Genomic DNA, 12,121 nt, shown 5'->3' with positions numbered 1-12,121 from the left:
GTCATTGAGAAAATGTGCTTTAAATGATATTTTCTTTTTAAATCACTCCATATTTTCATATACTTAGAAAAAAAAGGATGATTTCTTAAGGCAAAGTATGAAGATTATATAGCTTGGCCATATGATCATGACTCTGCATATTTATTATGAAAATGTCAAACACACAGAAAAGTTGAAAGAAGTGGATGGTACACTGCTATATACCTGCCACATAGATTCTACAATTGACACTTTGCTATATTTACCTTATCACTTATCTATCCATCTAGCCATTCATCCACCTATTTTACATTTTGATACATTTCACAGTAAATGCTATACATGTTTTTGAAAACATAAAAATTTCAGTTGACTTTGGCGGGTTCCAAAATGTTGAAGATGATTCATGTGGTGTTTGAATTCTGATTTGAGATGTGTCCAGTTACACAGTGCGTCATACAGCGATGACAAAGACCAAGAGTCCCTCTCTTTTCTTGTGAACTGGAAGGTCACTGTAATGTGAAGTTGGGCTGTGGAAAAAACCTAAATCCATCTAGTTGTGATCATACAGAGTCTCAGGACTGGTTTTACTTTTCGCCAGCATCTCCATCATCATTTATTGTCTCCCTGCTAAGTGCCAGGCACTGTGCTATCCTTTTATACGCATTGCCTTTTTTCATCCTCAGAGCAATCCTGTGTGGTAGGTATCAGTATTGTCCCAATGGACAGAAGGAGAAACTGAGGTTCAGGGTAGGGTCACACAGCAGTACGTGTTAGGGAGAGAACCCTGAGCCTTTGCATGTAACCACTGCACAGTCCTCTGGTTGCTTAGCTCTCTACACCTCTGCTGTCGCTGGGGGTGGGACAGGGCTAGCACCCTGACTACTGACCCTTTGGACATGCAAAAACAGAAAGTCCTTTAAACCAGGATTCTATCCTCTGAAAGGAAAAGATCCTACCTGAGGGTAAGAGAAATAAAAATAACCCAGAGAGTTTACTTTATATTGTAAACTCTTGAGGCCTATGGATATGCTGTGCCTGCTGTCCTGTGAGTAATAACGTCCCTTGTCCAGGAGTCTGTCTTCTGAGAGCATCTGAAAACTGGGCAGGCTGACTTACTCTCTTGCAAGCAGGGTAAAACCTCAGACCCTTTGCAGTTGCTGACCTTTTTGTTTATGACCCCATCTCCAGTGCCTGACACATAGTAGGTGCTCAGTAAACACTTGCCGAATGAATAAAGATTCAAAATGACACCTTAAAGCAAGTCAGTGCCGCTGGCTGGCTAGAAATCTTTGACAGTAACTATCTTCCATTCTTCCCTTCAGTATTTATCTTAGATGACTTCAGAAAACCTAAATACTACCTTCTTAGCTTTTAGGTTAGATAATAGTTCCTCCCCTCAATCTTGTCCTGTGAGTTACTCCCCTGCCTGGAAACACTGTAGAAAGTAATGTGAATGTGTTAAACTCTGTAAGTTCATTCTTAGTGTCATGGAGCATCAGCCATTGTAAAGGGCAGAAGAGCTTCAACGTGTGCATCCCCTGGACCAGTTCCCTCGGGTCAGGACTGCGCGGCAGGAGTAATACTGCTTCTGAGGGTTGCCACGTCCTCAGTGGCCTCGGAGCTGTAGAAGTTCCTCAGAGGAGAGGTCAGGCAAGGGGGCTCGCGGACTACTGGGTGTGTGTGGTCTGTGAATCAGGGAACCAGGGGGCGCCCCTCCCAATCCCAGCTGTACCCCACAGGACAACCGAGGGGCGGTATCGGGGGCTGCACTTAGGGACGAAGGGCTGCTGTTGGGGGCTCCTGGGACCTGAGCCTGGATCAAAGAGGAGTTCGGGCTCGGGCTGGGGCAGCGTGGGCGCCTCCCCGCCAAGCCCGTGACCTCGCAGCCCGGCCCCGGGCCTCCGCCGGCCGCCGTCTCCTCCCGCGTCCCACTCACCTGGCGGGAGAAGAGGTTTACGCCCTGTCTTCCGAGAGCCCGGCGGGCTCAGGAAGCGCCCGCTCCGGGGCGAGGCCGCCTGGCCGCGCTTCCGCGGAGTCTCCAGCCGGCCGCCCCGCACCCCGCGTGCCCGCCCGGCCTGTGTACGCGCGTCGCCATGGCAACGCCGCCCGGTCGCCGAGGGCGTGGCTTGCGCGGACCTGGCGACGGACGGCACGCGAGCACCCGTGCAACTGCACCTGCCCAGCGTCTGGAGGCTTCCGGGCCCTGCCCTTGGGTCTTCAGTCCCATTGCTCAGATGGGGAGACGGAGGCTCGGAGGTCGCAGAAGTAGCCCAAGGCTTTACGGCGAGGAAGGAGCGGACTCGAGTCCTTCCTGTCACCCCTTGCTCTAGGCTGGGTAGGTTGAGGGCAAGAGGGTAAAGGAGACGAATCAGGAGAACGTGGAGGTTACCGCCCCCTCCCCCACCCAAACGTCTAGTCCTTTCTACTGCAGACAAGGGAATAGAGTAAGTTAGGGGGCCACTTCTGAGGGTAGGGTGGGGATGGAGGAGGGGTGAGGCGGAAGGAACAATTTCGAAAGAATGAGGGTTTCTTCCATGCGCTGGGGGACTGTTCCTGTCATTCTCTGTCAAAATTGGTACTTATTCATTTGTTTTTTCTTTTCTCTACAAACATCCCTTATAAATGTCAGATTGTGGCCCCCAGAATTGAGCTGGATTAGTAACTGCCCTTAAGAGGACCTCCGCTTGCCGTCACAGGACTGGGGGGAATGGAGTGTGTTGAGAAGACATTCAAGTCCCTGCTATCTCCCCCAACCCTCACGTCACCTTTTTCAGACCAGCCCCTAATGGCTAGCAAGGTGCCTCAAGAAAAAAACAAACCATTCAAATGAAATATGGCAGACTCTGCCCTAGTCAGTTAAAAGATGTAAAAGAGAGAAATCATGGAAATCTATTTGGGGTGGAAAATATGGTAAAGAGATGTTCAAACATGCCGGGAGGTTTTTAGAATACAGATTCCTGGGCACAGACTCCAGAGATTTAAATGGAGCAAGTCTGGAATGTGTATTTGTTCCAACCTTGGCAAAAACCCTGATTTACACAGTTGAACCACAGACACACCTTTCCTACAGTCTGTCCCTCAGGCGCTCTCAGCCTGTCAAGTTCTGCCTGGATCAGTTCAACCAGAAAGACTCTATAGCCAGAAAGATCCTAGGCATAAAGCTTGAGGTATGACCACAGAGGCTGGGGCCTGGGTGACAGCTTCACAGGAACAAGAAGGCTTCACTCCCTGGCGGTGCCTGAGGCATGGAGGGGCCGAGACCAAGAGGGGCCAGTTGGAGTCTGCCACCAAATTCTCCCCGCAGACACTGGGCTTCCTAGCTAGGGGCCCGCGGTGTCGGTGAAATCTCATTCTCCCCGAGCTACCTTCCCCGGGCTGCCCTTGACTGGGGAGAGCGCATGCATGCATTGTCCGCCACCCTTCACCCCTCCACTCGTCTATTGTTTTTCCTCTTTTGCCCCTTGCATTCCAACAAGAAATGAATGCTGGCCCCAGGCCCCAGCCCTCCCACATGGAGAGGCAGGGAGGCTTGCCCAGCCTCTGGGGAAAGACAGCCAGAGAAAGTGTGGAAGAGGAGCAAGGGAGGAGAAGAGTGAGAAAGCTGGGTGGGCAGGAAGCAGCCAAGATGTTGAGCAGGGTGACAGCTGGGACAGCAGAGGGCCCACTAGAGGCTCCAAGGCCCGTTAATGACCTGACCCCTATGCGCGGAGGAAATGCAGGTTTTCACACACACACACACACACACTCTCTCTCTCTCTCTCACTCTCTCTAAAAATAAATTCAAACCATGAGAAGAACTAGTAACTGAGGTCTTCTGAAGCTGTCCTCATGCCCTGCCCCTCACAGAAAATGAGGAAACACCCAGGTTTTTCTTAAACGGACTCTTCTGTGGCTGGTTTGGGGTACTAATTTCTCCTGCGAGTTAGGGTTCAAAGTCAGTTCCCCTCGGTTCCTTGGGTTTTGCCATGGGAGTTGGTCTGTATGTTCTGCTTGAAAACGGCAAAGTGTGCTGATCCTACACGAGGGGCCTGATTTTTTGTTTTATTGTGTCTCTGCCTCACTTTTCTCACCTGTAAAATTGGGATGATAACAACATGGACTGTAAGGATTAAATGGGTTAATATGTGTAAAGTACTAAATTGGCCCTGGTACAACAGACTTGCTCTGTGAGTGTTTGCAATGATTAATTTCTATTTTAGTTTAGTTTAGTTTTGTTTTCTGATGATATGGGAGGACAGCCCAATGTCAACCCACGTGACAAATACCCTGGGGAAAACTTTGATTTGCACAGACTCAGTAAAAACCCAGAGCAAACCTGGCTTCTGAACAGTCTTATATCTTCTTGCCAGTTGCCCTGGAACCTTTCTGGGTATGGAGGTCAGAGACAGGCTGATCCCTCCCTTGATGGCCCCTAGAGGGGATTCCTGAGAGCCCAGCTGGCCTCTGTGGGTGGTACCTGCTGGACCACCCCATGAATTCTACTTCCAGGCATCTGGGCAAACAAACCCCCACTATTTTTTGGCTAGTAACAATGAATCTTTATGAATGTGCTTAACAAAACCAGCTAACATTTATCAAGACTTGGTAGGTATCACCCACTATGCCATGCACAGTTTTATTTAATTCTCAGCCTAACCCATTTTACAGAAGGGGGAACAGAAAAATCAAGTAATTTTCCCAGTTACAGATCTTAGAAGATGGTGGGTTCAGGATTTGACTCCAGAATGCTGTCATTTTTTTGTAAGCTTTTTATAGAAAATAATATGCATGTTTTCACATAGTGTGTGCACCCACCGAATCAGAGCCCAGATCAAGAAGTAAACATCACCAGCCTTTCCCGAAGTTGCTGTTTTCTCCCTTCTGGTTATCACCCACCCACTCCTCTGACCTCCAACATCATGGATGAGTTCTGCTTCTTTTTGCACTTTATGTAGATGGAATCAGGCAGATTCCATTTTCTGCCTGGTTTCTTTCAATCAGCATTATGCCTGGGAGACTCAGCCATGCTGCCTGGGATGGCTATGGCTCATGCACTCCCATTGCTGTAGTGTGTTCCCCTGCATTCATTATCTGTTCCTGCATAACAAGTTATAACAAGCTTAGTGGCTCAAAACAACACATGCTTATCATCTCACCGTTCCTGTGGGGCAGGATTGGGCACTGCTGAGCTGGGTCCTCTGCTCAGGGTCTCTCACAGGCTGCAGTGGGTGGGTCAGCCTGGGCTGGGGTCTCATCTGAAGCTCAGCTGGGGAAGGATCCACTTTCAAGTTCATGTGGTTGTTGGCTGATCCGGTTCCTTGAGGGTTTTTGACTGAGGGCCTCACCTCCTTGCTGGTTGTTAGCCAGAGGCCCCCTCTGTTTGTGGCCTTGTGAACCTCTCTGTGAGGTGGCTTGCTTTGTCAAAGCCCATGAGGGGCAATACAATCTCCTGGCAAGATGGAAGTTGCACTCGTATGTAATGTAATCACAGAAATGACATCCCATCACCATTGCAGCTTCTGTGAGTTAGAAGTAAGGTGCAGGTCCTACCCACACTCAAGGGGAGGGGATCACACAGAGGTGTGAACCCCAGGGAGGATTGGGGGCCATGGTATATGTTGTTTGGTAAGCACATGCATATATGTACCTAGGAGTAGAACTGGTGGGTCGCAGGGTGTCCAGCTTACAAGATTGTGCCACACATTTTTCCAAGGCACTGGTACCACCTACACCCCCCAGCAGGTATGAGTAGTGAAGCCAGAGCACGCATTTTCAAACCTCCTCCTCCCCTCTCTCCTTCCGTAGGGGATTTTTGACCAGAGGTTCCTTAGGACTGTAGGTCCTAAATCTGGCCCTGTGCCAGAAGCACCAAATTCCCAGCATGTCTCCAGACTTTCTGGTTGTTTGAAGGACAACTGGAGAGTTCATTCATGAGGCAAGGATCCTTGTCTTTTTCCTGATGTACCACCCCTGGTGACCAGTACATGGTGTGTAGTGACACACAAATTATTTTCTGATTAAATGAATGAGTTTAGGTACTGTTGTTCATGAAATGGGCTTCGGGGAGAGTGTGAACCCACTGAAATGGGGAGGAAACTTTGATGTGTCTGAGCCCCTGTACATTTTTCTGGAAAGAGGACCCAGAGCCTTAACCAGATTTCTCCGCAGCAGAGGAAGGTCACTGTGATGGGATGTGGTGGCTTAGTTATTGCATCACATAAAGAAACAGTTGTTGAATCTCGAAAAGGAGGCCTGGGAGCCACCTATGAGGTGGAGCTTGAAGGAGTTTAGAAGGGAGACCGGGGACACCCAGAGTGACTCCTAAGCTGTCACCTGGCTTGTTGTCACCTTTGACCTGCAGTGGCTCTTTGGGGGCATCTGGCAACTGCCTCACCTCTTGCGGCCCTCCCCGGAGTCTGTTTGTTGAACAGAAAATTCCAGAAGGCTCAGTGGCCTTGAGTCTTCTTCAGCGGCAAGCCATGAGCCCCACCTTTTGAGACAACCTGCATCAATCAACTGAAAGGCTCCCAGTTTATCTAGTTTGACGACCTCATCCTTTGTCACCTCTCGTTTTCTGGAGGTTGTGCAGCATCTGGCTGCTGCCTGCATTCTTTTCTCATTTGAGCAGTGCTTCTATTTCGAGCGTTTTTTGGCTCGGTAGGGGGTCATTCTCATCGCACACATCTTGTCTTTCTTTCCAAGCAGCTCACCCTTGTGTCTCTCTACACATTTCTCCTCCGGTTCCCTCTGAATCATTTCATTTGGTCTACGTATGTCCAGCTTTTCCTCCTTCCTCACTGCACTCAACAGAGACCCTCTCTTTTCCCCAGAACAACCGTTCTTTTCTTTCTGATCCCTCACCCAGATCCTCATCTTTCACCATTTCTGACCTCTTCTAAGAACTGATTGTTTTTTTGAAATTTAAGCCTGGAAGATCATCCCTTTTAATCTGGGCCTGAGCATGAATCACTGTCAAAAAGCAAGGGAGGCAGGATGGTGCTGGGTAATCAGGATGCTTGGTAGAAGGGCTGCGCCTGCAGTAGGCCATCTGAGGGACCTGGGGATGGGGAGGGAGGGCAGTATGGGGGCTGGTCCGGAAAGGCTCTAAGAAAAAGGAAGCATTTGACCCGAGTCGTGAAGCGTGGGTAGGATTTCAGGTGGTAGAGCATGGAAGAGAAGGAGCAGTGGGAACAGAGGCTGGGAGACAGGTAATAAGAGAAGCTACTTAGGTGGTACAGAGGCAGCGGGAGGCCCTGCGCTGAGATCACAAACTGAAGGCCAAGGTAGTCCTCAGATACGTTTGTTTAGCTTTCACAGTGTGTTAGAAGATGTTTAATTACTTGCTGAAGGGATGATTCTCTTTTTGTGGAGTGACACAGAAACCATTTCAAACTGGCTTCGGCATGAAAGCAAATTCACTGATTACTATCAACGAAAGGTCTAGAGGGAACATCTGGGTTCAGGCCCAAGTGATGTCATCAGACCTTGGTTTCTGTTTAGCTCTCATCAATGTTTTTAACCATGTGAATCCAACATCAGACAGATCCTTTGTATAATTGTCACAAAAAGGTTGTCATAGTTCCAGTCCTTACAACTTCCCAGCTTTGAAGCCCATGAGGAGGAGTGAGAGTCTTTTTCTCCCCCGAAGCCCTAACTTAACTGCTTCTCATTTTTTTCTGTGGCCTGGGAGACTGCTATGCTCTGATTGGCTGAGCTTGGGTCACATGCACATCTCTGCAGCCAGAGATGGAGTCTCTGAGAGACTGGACTGAGACTGGGAGAAAGGTGTGGTCCCCAAAGGGGAGATTATAACACCATAATATTGCAGAAGAGAGGTGAGACCATATTGGGTGACAAAAACTTCAGATGTCTACTGCAGTGGCCAACATGTACAGATCGTTTTAATGCAATTAAAATCTGGATTTGTACATTTTTTTTGGAAGATGGGAACACCTGGCCATAGCTGGGCTCCGTTCTTGCAGATAGATCAACAATCTGCTAGGGCTGAGGTGGGACAGCTCTCTAGATACAGCCTATATTCTCTCTGCCCACAGCACTGCTCCCATTTCCTCTCTGGCTTCTGGAAACACTTGGTTTTACCCCCAGCATAATTTGATTCTGTAAGTATATCTGTTCCTCCCGTCAATGGAAGTGCCAAAAATGCAGGGTTTAAATAGTTTTCCCTGTGCTCCCACAAACTACTGAGGACAAATGCCCGGCCATTTTTGATAGTCTCATTCCTTGCTCATTTAAAAATCCCTCTTCTGAAAAATATTGAACACATAGTGATTTTAGAATCTTTTTGTTGTCAAGACTGTTTTATAGGTGGTGCTGTGAGATTCCTCCTGCACCACATTGTGAGCACATAATGTCCGGTCAGCCCATTTTTAATTCCTAGGTTGATCCGTAGGAACGGTGGTAATAGATTGAGCCAGCCGGCCATTACGAAGTCCCCATCGGCAATTTTTTTTTCAAATACTTTTTCATTTTTATTTTTAAATGTGGAAAAATACACATAATAGAAAATTTACCATTTTAACCATTTTTGTGTGTGCAGTTCACTAATGTTAAGTATACTCATATTGTTGTGTAACAATCTCCAAAGTTTTTGCATCTTGTGAAACTGACACTCCATACCCATTAAACAACAACTCCCCATTTCCCCCTCCCCTGGAGACCACCCATCTATTTTCTGTTTCTGTGAATTTGACTCTCCTAAGTAGTACCTCATGCAAGTGGAGTCACGCAGTATTTGTCTTTTTGTAACTGGCTGATTTTACTTGGCATAATGTCCTCAAGGTCCATCCATGTTGTAGCATGTGTCAGAATTTTCTTCCTTTTAAGGCTCAGTGATGTCCATTGTATGGATAGACCACATTTTGCTTATCTATTCATCCATCACTAGACACTGGGTTTATCAACTTTTTACCTATTAGTTTTAGCATCCCCGAGATCCATCATTTCCTTTGGGGTTGCAGAGTTGTGGTTTTTCTGATTGTTATTCCTTTGGTAATTATTAGTTGGATTTCCATAAAGAAGGATTTTCCTTCCTCAACTCTTTATCACAAAAAACACAGTTTGTTCAGGAAAGGCAGAATAAATGGTTTTTCCTTTCACATGTCGATATTCCAAGAAAGCAGCAGCTGCCGCCGTGACCAGTTTTCTTGAAATTAAGTCAAAAAATATCCTTAGGAATCTTTGCTTTAAAACTATGTAGACGTCTTTCAGTCTGTTGAAGTCATTATTTGGTCTGATGCTCACCCTGGGCCATCTCAGGGGTCGGTTGAGGTTGGCTCCAGTGTCCTTTGTTTTTCCAGGTGGAAACCATGCAGTATTTAATTATAACCATCTACGTTTGTATCATGCTGGTGTGGTCTTGAGGCAAATGTCCCTTCGTCTGTTTTCCTTCCCAGGACAAGTAAGTCAGGCAGGATGAGTTCTAGAAGTGCTCCTGTTCAAAGCTCTACTTTTTGTAGCATTTTCACACATAGTTTGCTCAGCTGATTCTCTCAGTCTTATGACCCAGTGCAGTTATCAACATCTTCATTTTATAAACATGGAAATTGCCACCCAGGTGATGATAATTTCTTCACCCTGCATTTTTCCCAGCAGATTTTGGTTCTCAATCAGGGATATTTTGCTCCCCAGGGTACATTTGACAATGTCTGGAGATGTATTTGGTTGTCACACCTGGGCATGGCAACTGGCATCTAGTTAGAAGAGGCCGGGGATGCTGCTAAACAGGCTACAGAGCACAGGGCAGCCTCCCATCATGTCAGCATTATCCAATCTCAAATGTCAGTGCCAACTTGAAATCCTAGCTTGAAGCAATTCAGAGAGACAAAAATCATATTCTTTTAATTCACTCTTTACTCAATGAAAGGATATATAAAAATGTGTACATCTGAGAATTCAACTATACATCAAGCAGGACGATGGGATGGGCTGTTTTGAACATATCCATAGAATGTAGCCCTTTGGTGTTCTTCTACCATTTCCCCATAAATCTTATTTCTGGCTCCTGTTTTGCCCCTTGAGACCTTTCTATTATTGGCTTAAAGGAAGATTGATGGACAATTTTTTACTGCTTTCAGGCTAATGGAAACATTTTAGGCCTTAACTTTTTTTTTTTCCAATTCAGGAAGTAAACATCAAAACCAAGTTTTATCCCAAATTGCAGTTAGATTTTATGGTCCCATTTCTTTGACATATTAATTTATTGAATGGATATGGTCAATAAACTTAGCCTTACCTTTTAAAATAATTAAATTTTGCACTCTTCTGCTCGGTTTTTCTTCTATAAGATGCATATTCCAGTATCATTTTCTCTGTGGCATTTGTGCTGATGTAAAAGGACCCATTTGGGGCTAACGTGAATTTACCACTGGCAACTGCTAGAATGGTGTGACCTTGCCAATTAAAAGAGTCAATTTGTGGACTTGCATGTTGGATCTGATTTTTAAAACAGACAACCAATTTGTCAGAAATTTAAAAAAATTCAAAGCTCGATTAAAGATGATGTGAGAGGTCAGACAGAAACCTCCTCCCCAAACCACATATAATAGAAAATATACCAGATACAACTAATCCTGAAAGAGCAACAGGAAAGAAGGCTGCGGCAGACTGCCTACACCTGGGGAACAGAGCAGACCTCATGGAAAAGGGTAAAGTACCAAAGCCCTGATCCGGCAGGACCCAAGCCCTTTCCCCACCCCAGCAGGAGGAAGAGAAACAGAGCAGGGAGGGGGTGGAGGCCTAGGACTGCTGAACACCCAGCCCTGGAGATCTGCTCTGGGAGTACAAACCTACATTACATGGTGCTCTGGAGATTAGTGGGGTTGGAATGCCAAGACAGGCAGAATATTGAAGAGACTGAGATTCTGGCTGCTTGTGGAAAACAGGTATCCACAACCAGCCGCTCTGGGACAGAAGAAAGGCAGGCACTCTGAGAGACTTCCCAACAGCAAGAGGACTGCTAAAGGGACAAGGATTGCATGGAGCTTGCTGCTCAGGAGACAGGACATATTGAAAAGATTGTCCCGACATTCTCAGCCCAGCAGGTTGGGAACTTTCAAGAGCTTCAGAAGCTCCATCCCCCTGGCTGGCAATGCAGCTACGAGGTCCCCCACCATGATACATAGCCTGTTGCTCCTTCCTCCCCACTGGCACTGGTGCAGAAACTGGCTGCCCCCACCATTGTGCCAGGCCAGCCAGAGAGTGGCCCTGCCTATAGCAGATACAAGTGCATAGTATAGAGGCTCCTCCCTGTGTGCTTGGCCCACCGGCTCTGGCAGTGGAGGCAGGCACTGCAGCTGGGAAGCAGGAAAGAGCTCTTTCCTCCCGACAGGCACCAGTGGTGCTCATGTGAGACCCCCACCATCACTCCAGGGCTGAGCAGCTTTAGAGAGTAGAGCTTCTGGGCACTAGAGGGTGCCACCTGCAAATATGAATTGTCAAAGGAATCTGGTTCAAACCCAAATCCCACAAACACCAGAAAGAGGGCCATGTGAAACTGAACTCACCAATATTCCTGAAAGAGATTTCAAAATAAAAATAAAAAACATGCTCACAGAGCTACAGAAAAATATTCAAGACCTCAGGGAGGAATTCAAGAATGACATACATTGAAAATACATTGAAAAATACAGTATCCAAAAAGAAACATACAATGGAGGGATTTAAAAGCAGGTTAGATGAAGTAGAGGAAATGGCAAATGAAATAGAAATTAGAGAACAGGAAAACAAAGAAGCTGAGGCACAGAGAGAAAAAAGGATCTCTAGGGATGAAAGAATATTGAGAGAACTGTGTGACCAATCCAAATGGAACAATATTCACATTATAGGGGTACCAGAAGAAGAAGAAGAGAGAAGAAGGAATAGAAAGTGTCTTTAAGGAGGTAATTGCTGAAAACTTCCCCAATTTGGGGAAGAAGATAGCCTCCCAGGCCATGGAGGTGCACAGATCTCCCAATGCAAGGGACCCAAGGAAGATAACAACAAGACATATAATAATTAAAATGGCAAAGATTAAGGATAAGGACAGAGTATTAAAAGCAGCCAGAGAGAGTAAAAATATCACATACAAAGGAAACCCCATCAGGCTATCATCAGACTTCTCAGCAGAAACCTTATAGGTAAGAAGGGAGTGGCATGATATATT

At 46.6% G+C, this 12,121-nt stretch overlaps 1 protein-coding gene and 1 long non-coding RNA gene across 8 annotated transcripts in view; one reads left to right on the top strand and one right to left on the bottom strand.

Moving 5' to 3' along the window:
* The window catches only part of FHAD1 (forkhead associated phosphopeptide binding domain 1), a 126,137-nt gene extending 124,079 nt beyond the window's left edge, over positions 1–2,058 (bottom strand). For 6 of the 7 annotated variants that reach the window (XM_073233233.1, XM_073233236.1, XM_073233235.1 and 3 more), the window contains exon 1: positions 1,919–2,058. The gene's annotated coding sequence lies outside the window, so the exon portion shown is untranslated. The remainder of the gene's footprint in view (positions 1–1,918) is intronic. The other variant, XM_073233238.1, reaches the window with a different exon arrangement.
* Positions 2,059–2,142: 84 nt separating this feature from the next.
* LOC140848822 (uncharacterized) overlaps positions 2,143–12,121 on the top strand; it is a 40,697-nt gene continuing 30,718 nt past the window's right edge. Inside the window, exon 1 of the long non-coding RNA XR_012130002.1 lies at positions 2,143–2,317. This is a non-coding gene — a long non-coding RNA (uncharacterized lncRNA). The remainder of the gene's footprint in view (positions 2,318–12,121) is intronic.

This window comes from Manis javanica, chromosome 4 (genome assembly GCF_040802235.1).
Source record: "Manis javanica isolate MJ-LG chromosome 4, MJ_LKY, whole genome shotgun sequence".
In the NCBI taxonomy this organism is placed as follows: Eukaryota; Metazoa; Chordata; class Mammalia; order Pholidota; family Manidae; genus Manis; species Manis javanica.
This window is presented reverse-complemented; position numbering and strand designations above follow the sequence as displayed.